The following is a 7739-nucleotide window of genomic DNA, read 5'->3' on the forward strand; positions in this document are numbered from 1 at the left end:
ACCTTGTGTCTCATACCTTGTTTCCCATATCTTGTGTCCCATACCTTGTGTCTCATACCTTGTGTCCCATACCTTGTGTCTCATACCTTGTGTCTCATACCTTGTGTCCCATACCTTGTGTCCCATACCGTGTGTCCCATACCGTGTGTCCCATACCTTGTCTCATACCTTGTGTCCCATACCTTGTGTCCCATACCTTGTGTCTCATACCGTGTGTCCCATACCTTGTGTCCCATACCTTGTGTCTCATACCGTGTGTCCCATACCTTGTGTCCCATACCTTGTGTCCCATACCTTGTGTCCCATGCCTTGTGTCCCATACCTTGTGTCCCATGCCTTGTGTCCCATGCCTTGTGTCCCATACCTTGTGTCTCGTACCGTGTGTCCCATATTGTGTCCCATACCTTGTGTCCCATGCCTTGTGTCCCATACCTTGTGTCCCATGCCTTGTGTCCCATACCTTGTGTCTCATACCGTGTGTCCCATACCTTGTGTCCCATACCTTGTGTCCCATGCCTTGTGTCCCATACCTTGTGTCCCATGCCTTGTGTCCCATACCTTGTGTCTCATACCGTGTGTCCCATACCTTGTGTCCCATGCCTTGTGTCCCATGCCTTGTGTCCCATACCTTGTGTCTCATACCGTGTGTCCCATACCTTGTTTCCCATGCCTTGTGTCCCATACCTTGTGTCCCATACCTTGTGTCCCATACCTTGTGTCCCATACCTTGTGTCCCACACCTTGATCACTAAAGTTCTTTCCACTTTATGAACTTATTTGTTTGTTTTATATTTACTCACACGCCAGCGCATGTATATATATATATATATATATATATATATATATATATATATATATATATATATATATATATATATATATATATATATATATATATATATATACATATGTTGTACGAAATAGCCTTACGGCAGCACTTGGCCTAATATGCACAGCTCAATTTGCGTAGCAAGCCGATTTTTTCTGAAATTATATATTATAAATCGTTCTCACATGAAATGATAAAACTTTCAATTATATTGCATATGATTTTTTATATTTTTTATTAGAGTTAAAACTAACGTATAAATATGACCCTACCTAGCAACTAAGTAATTCATGTTCCTAATATAATAATATTAATTAAAAAAAGATTTTTTTTTAAATAACGAAAATCAACATGCCTGTTAGGCAAATCGGGGCCTGCATACTAGGCCGAGTAGGTACGACATATACACGTAAACACACACATATAGGTAAACATATATTATTTGTTTAAAATGTATTAGTAACCTGTATTAGTAATCTATTAGTGACCTAACCTAATTTAGAATTAGTAACCTCGTCATCTTCACTTTTTTCAATATTTTCATTCTTTATACACTTACGGGTAACATAAAGGAAACGAGAAAATAATCAATGTCTTCCCAATAGCCCAAGAGTAAAAAAAAAAAAAAATCTCTAATTCGTCTCTCTATTTTTAAATAAAGTTAATTTTTAGCGAAATTTATGAAGGGGAAGAACTTTGGTGCTGAAAAATTCTTTTAAGTAAAGAATAATGAGATTCAACTGGATGGGTTGGTAAGCGAACTTGACTGTTGAACAGTGGAGTAACGGCTGTTGGTGACTGTTGAACAGTGGAGCAACGGCTGTTGGTCACTGTTGATTGACGGTTGAGAGGCGGGACCAAAGAGCCAGAGCTCAACCCCCGCAAGCACAATTAGGTGAGTACATGCACGCACATATACACACGCACGCACACGTTATACTTATTGTTATACATTCTCGCACTTATTATTAAAGGTACGCCAGGTAGACTGTAAGCAAGGTAGACTGTACGCAAGGTAGACTGTACGCCAGGTGAAGGTACGCAAGGTAGACTGTACGCCAGGTGAAGGTACGCAAGGTAGACTGTACGCCAGGTGAAGGTACGCAAGGTAGACTGTACGCCAGGTGAAGGTACGCAAGGTAGACTGTACGCAAGGTAGACTGTACGCCAGGTGAAGGTACGCAAGGTAGACTGTACGCCAGGTGAAGGTACGCAAGGCAGACTGTACGCAAGGTAGACTGTACGCAAGGTAGACTGTATGCCAGGTGAAGGTACGCAAGGTAGACTGTACGCCAGGTAGACTGTACGCCAGGTGAAGGTACGCAAGGCAGACTGTACACAAGGTAGACTGTATGCAAGGTAGACTGTACGCCAGGTGAAGGTACGCAAGGTAGACTGTACGCCAGGTGAAGGTACGCAAGGCAGACTGTACGCAAGGTAGACTGTATGCAAGGTAGACTGTACGCAAGGTAGACTGTACGCAAGGTAGACTGTACGCCAGGTGAAGGTACGCAAGGTAGACTGTACGCCAGGTGAAGGTACGCAAGGCAGACTGTACGCAAGGTAGACTGTACGCCAGGTGAAGGTACGCAAGGTAGACTGTACGCCAGGTGAAGGTACGCAAGGCAGACTGTACGCAAGGTAGACTGTATGCAAGGTAGACTGTACGCAAGGTAGACTGTATGCAAGGTAGACTGTACGCAAGGTATACTGTACGCCAGGTGAAGGTACGGAAGGCAGACTGTACGCAAGGTAGACTGTACGCAAAGTAGACTGTACGCAAGGTAGACTGTACGCAAGGTAGACTGTACGCAAGGTAGACTGTACGCAAGGTAGACTGTACGCATGATAGACTGTACGCAAGGTAGACTGTACGCAAGGTAGACTGTACGCAAGGTAGACTGTACGCAAGGCAGACTGTACGCAAGGTAGACTGTACGCAAGGTAGACTGTACGCAAGGGAGACTGTACGCAAGGTAGACTGTACGCAAGGCAGACTGTACGCAAGGTAGACTGTACGCAAGGCAGACTGTACGCAAGGTAGACTGTACGCAAGGTAGACTGTACGCAAGGTAGACTGTACACAAGGTAGACTGTACGCAAGGCAGACTGTACGCAAGGTAGACTGTACGCAAGGCAGACTGTACGCAAGGTAGACTGTACGCAAGGTAGACTGTACGCAAGGTAGACTGTACGCAAGGTAGACTGTACGAATATCTTATCGTGCTCGTACAGTGATTAACTTGAATTATAAAGCTAAAAGTAAAGGAAAGGCTTTGAAAGTGGGCAAGCTACTCTCGTTATCAATCAAACACCTGTAAGAAATTTGCCTATTAATCTCCCATTACCTAATCGAAACCACTAACCTAAATAAGGCAGGGAAATAAGCAAATCCTCTGTCTAAGAATATGTGAATCTGGTCTTCATTGTTATTATCAAAGGATAAGCCTGACCTTGAAGCATTAATCTAGTGGAAAAAGGTAATAAGACTTAGCGCATTGTCTCAGCGCATTTCCTCGACGAGCGGAAAGCTTGACCTTATCGTTAAAGTCTTCACGTCGACACTATGTACTTACGCTATTCCACCTAGAAATGATTTGCCTTATCTTTTTATTTTATTTTAAAATATTCTCTCAAGATATGATTACTGACACTACACACAGAAATCACAATAGCGTGAAGCATCAAATGAAGAAATCCACTAGGGGCCGTGACGAGGATTCGAACCTACGTCCGAGAAGATCCCAGACGCTGCCTTAATCGACTGAGCTACAACATGGTAAAAGAATTGCAACGGGAAGTTCTACTGAACTTTCTCGTATCCTGCAGCCTCTCCGAGACACAAACCAGGGTTTTACACAATGCCTCCATGCACCCGGGCTCTGTCAATAAGCTGTTCTATCTCTTCGCCCTTACTTCATTACACACATATGTCCTCTCGGACGTAGGTTCGAACCCTCGTCACGGCCCTTGTAGATTTATTCTTTTGTTGATTACCAACATTGTACTCACAGGATAATTTACCTTGATGTTTTCTGTTGCAGATCGCGTCTGCTGGTGACTAGGGACAAGGGGAGGATAACTGTAAGGCAAGTGATGGAACTAGCGCCTTGGTGTGAGGGGGGGTGAGCGCCCCCTTCCTGCCCCTCCTCTCACGCCTGGGGCGGGGGCTGCTAGCCATCACCAGAGCGGTTATTGTGGTGTTTCTTGTGTGAGTGTAGGTGCTGCTCTCTTAGAATTATATTGAATATCACAGATGGAAAGTGTTCAGTGAAAACAGATTATATATATATATATATATATATATATATATATATATATATATATATATATATATACGCTTTGCGTATATATATGTATATAGATAATCTGTTTATTTTTAGATATAATTTGTGCTGATAATGTTTAAATCTTGAATGAAAAAAAATGTAATTTAAATTCAACAGAGAAAAATCAAATTGAATATAATAGCCTAAGGCGGGCGGTGACGTTGGCCTGTGAGAGGTATAGTGAGTGGCTTGCTTAGTGACGCTGGCCGGCTTAGCTAGTTATAACGAGTGATAATAAGGCTACTGTTAAATTGCCTGTGTGTGACCTGTTGTGCGTCGACCTCTCAACACACACGCACTGAGCCATCGTGATCTACTGGCTTGGCTCCTCCTCCACGCCACCAGGATGCTGGAGGCCCGTCGCGGGACGTTCCTCCTCCTCGTCCTGCTCTTCCTCCTAACTCAAGGTGAGTACAAGTGCATCTGTTGCTCTAACTCGAGTACAAGTGCATCTGTTGCTCTAACTCGAGTACAAATGCATCTGTTGCTCTAACTCGAGTACAAGTGCATCTGTTGCTCTAACTCGAGTACAAGTGCATCTGTTGCTCTAACTCGAGTACAAGTGCATCTGTTGCTCTAACTCGAGTACAAGTGCATCTGTTGCTCTAACTCGAGTACAAGTGCATCTGTTGCTCTAACTCGAGTACAAGTGCATCTGTTGCTCTAACTCGAGTACAAGTGCATCTGTTGCTCTAACTCGAGTACAAGTGCATCTGTTGCTCTAACTCGAGTACAAGTGCATCTGTTGCTCTAACTCGAGTACAAGTGCATCTGTTGCTCTAACTCGAGTACAAGTGCATCTGTTGCTCTAACTCGAGTACAAGTGCATCTGTTGCTCTAACTCGAGTACAAGTGCATCTGTTGCTCTAACTCGAGTACAAGTGCCCCTGTTCTTGACACGGGTGGGTATAGACCAGGTCTGATTCCTGTTAACAGGCTGAGAGCCTTCCCGTAGCTCCTGGTAGGCTGGTACACCTTGTTTTGTGTTACGGTACACCTTGTGTTGTGTTATGGTACACCTTGTGTTGTGTTACGGTACACCTTGTGTTGTGTTATGGTACACCTTGTGTTGTGTTATGGTACACCTTGTGTTGTGTTACGGTACACCTTGTGTTGTGTTATGATACACCTTGTGTTGTGTTATGATACACCTTGTGTTGTGTTATGGTACACCTTGTGTTGTGTTATGGTACACCTTGTGTTGTGTTACGGTACACCTTGTGTTGTGTTATGGTACACCTTGTGTTGTGTTACGGTACACCTTGTGTTGTGTTACGGTACACCTTGCGTCGTTGTGTTATGGTACACCATGTGTTGTGTTATGGTACACCTTGTGTTGTGTTATGGTACACCTTGTGTTGTGTTATGGTACACCTTGTGTTGTGTTACGGTACACCTTGTGTTGTGTTATGGTACACCTTGTGTTGTGTTATGGTACACCTTGTGTTGTGTTATGGTACACCTTTTGTTGTGTTATGGTACACCATGTGTTGTGTTATGGTACACCTTGTGTTGTGTTATGGTACACCTTTTGTTGTGTTATGGTACACCATGTGTTGTGTTACGGTACACCATGTGTTGTTGTGTTATGGTACACTTTGTGTCGTAGTGTTATGGTACACCTTGTGTCGTAGTGTTATGGTACACCTTGTGTTGTTGTGTTATGGTACACCTTGTGTTGTGTTACGGTACACCATGTGTTGTGTTACGGTACACCATGTGTTGTTGTGTTATGGTACACCTTGTGTCGTAGTGTTATGGTACACCTTGTGTCGTTGTGTTATGGTACACCTTGTGTTGTGTTACGGTACACCTTGTGTTGTGTTATGGTACACCATGTGTTGTGTTACGGTACACCATGTGTTGTTGTGTTATGGTACACCTTGTGTCGTAGTGTTATGGTACACCTTGTGTTGTTGTGTTATGGTACACCTTGTGTTGTGTTACGGTACACCATGTGTTGTGTTACGGTACACCATGTGTTGTTGTGTTATGGTACACCTTGTGTCGTAGTGTTATGGTACACCTTGTGTCGTTGTGTTATGGTACACCTTGTGTTGTGTTACGGTACACCTTGTGTTGTGTTATGGTACACCATGTGTTGTGTTACGGTACACCATGTGTTGTTGTGTTATGGTACACCTTGTGTTGTGTTACGGTACACCTTGTGTCGTTGTGTTATGGTACACCTTGTGTTGTGTTACGGTACAACTTGTGTTGTGTTACGGTACACCTTGTGTCGTTGTGTTATGGTACACCTTGTGTTGTGTTATGGTACACCTTGTGTTGTGTTATGGTACACCTTGTGTTGTGTTACGGTACACCTTGTGTTGTGTTATGGTACACCTTGTGTTGTGTTATGGTACACCTTGTGTTGTGTTATGGTACACCTTTTGTTGTGTTATGGTACACCATGTGTTGTGTTATGGTACACCTTGTGTTGTGTTATGGTACACCTTTTGTTGTGTTATGGTACACCATGTGTTGTGTTACGGTACACCATGTGTTGTTGTGTTATGGTACACCTTGTGTCGTAGTGTTATGGTACACCTTGTGTCGTAGTGTTATGGTACACCTTGTGTTGTTGTGTTATGGTACACCTTGTGTTGTGTTACGGTACACCATGTGTTGTGTTACGGTACACCATGTGTTGTTGTGTTATGGTACACCTTGTGTCGTAGTGTTATGGTACACCTTGTGTCGTTGTGTTATGGTACACCTTGTGTTGTGTTACGGTACACCTTGTGTTGTGTTATGGTACACCATGTGTTGTGTTACGGTACACCATGTGTTGTTGTGTTATGGTACACCTTGTGTTGTGTTACGGTACACCTTGTGTCGTTGTGTTATGGTACACCTTGTGTTGTGTTACGGTACAACTTGTGTTGTGTTACGGTACACCTTGTGTCGTTGTGTTATGGTACACCTTGTGTTGTGTTACGGTACATCTTGTGTTGTGTTACGGTACACCTTGTGTCGTTGTGTTATGGTACACCTTGTGTTGTGTTACGGTGCATCTTGTGTCGTTGTGTTATGGTACACCTTGTGTTGTGTTACGGTACATCTTGTGTTGTGTTACGGTACACCTTGTGTCGTTGTGTTATGGTACACCTTGTGTTGTGTTACGGTACATCTTGTGTTGTGTTACGGTACACCTTGTGTCGTTGTGTTATGGTACACCTTGTGTTGTGTTACGGTGCATCTTGTGTCGTTGTGTTATGGTACACCATGTGTTGTGTTACGGTACATCTTGTGTTGTGTTACGGTACACCTTGTGTCGTTGTGTTATGGTACACCTTGTGTTGTGTTACGGTGCATCTTGTGTCGTTGTGTTATGGTACACCTTGTGTTGTGTTACGGTACATCTTGTGTTGTGTTACGGTACATCTTGTGTCGTTGTGTTATGGTACACCTTGTGTTGTGTTACGGTGCATCTTGTGTCGTTGTGTTATGGTACACCTTGTGTTGTGTTACGGTACATCTTGTGTTGTGTTACGGTACATCTTGTGTCGTTGTGTTATGGTACACCTTGTGTTGTGTTACGGTACATCTTGTGTTGTGTTACGGTACACCTTGTGTTA

The 7739-nt window shown here is 43.4% G+C and overlaps 1 long non-coding RNA gene across 1 annotated transcript in view; it reads left to right on the plus strand.

The window, feature by feature from the left end:
* Positions 1-4040, plus strand: part of LOC123745747 (uncharacterized) — a 230530-nt gene extending 226490 nt beyond the window's left edge. The window contains exon 3 of the long non-coding RNA XR_011225679.1: positions 3874-4040. This is a non-coding gene — a long non-coding RNA (uncharacterized lncRNA). The remainder of the gene's footprint in view (positions 1-3873) is intronic.
* The last annotated feature ends 3699 nt before the right edge of the window (positions 4041-7739 follow it).

The sequence above is a fragment of the Procambarus clarkii genome, chromosome 88 (assembly GCF_040958095.1).
Source record: "Procambarus clarkii isolate CNS0578487 chromosome 88, FALCON_Pclarkii_2.0, whole genome shotgun sequence".
Classification (NCBI taxonomy): domain Eukaryota; kingdom Metazoa; phylum Arthropoda; class Malacostraca; order Decapoda; family Cambaridae; genus Procambarus; species Procambarus clarkii.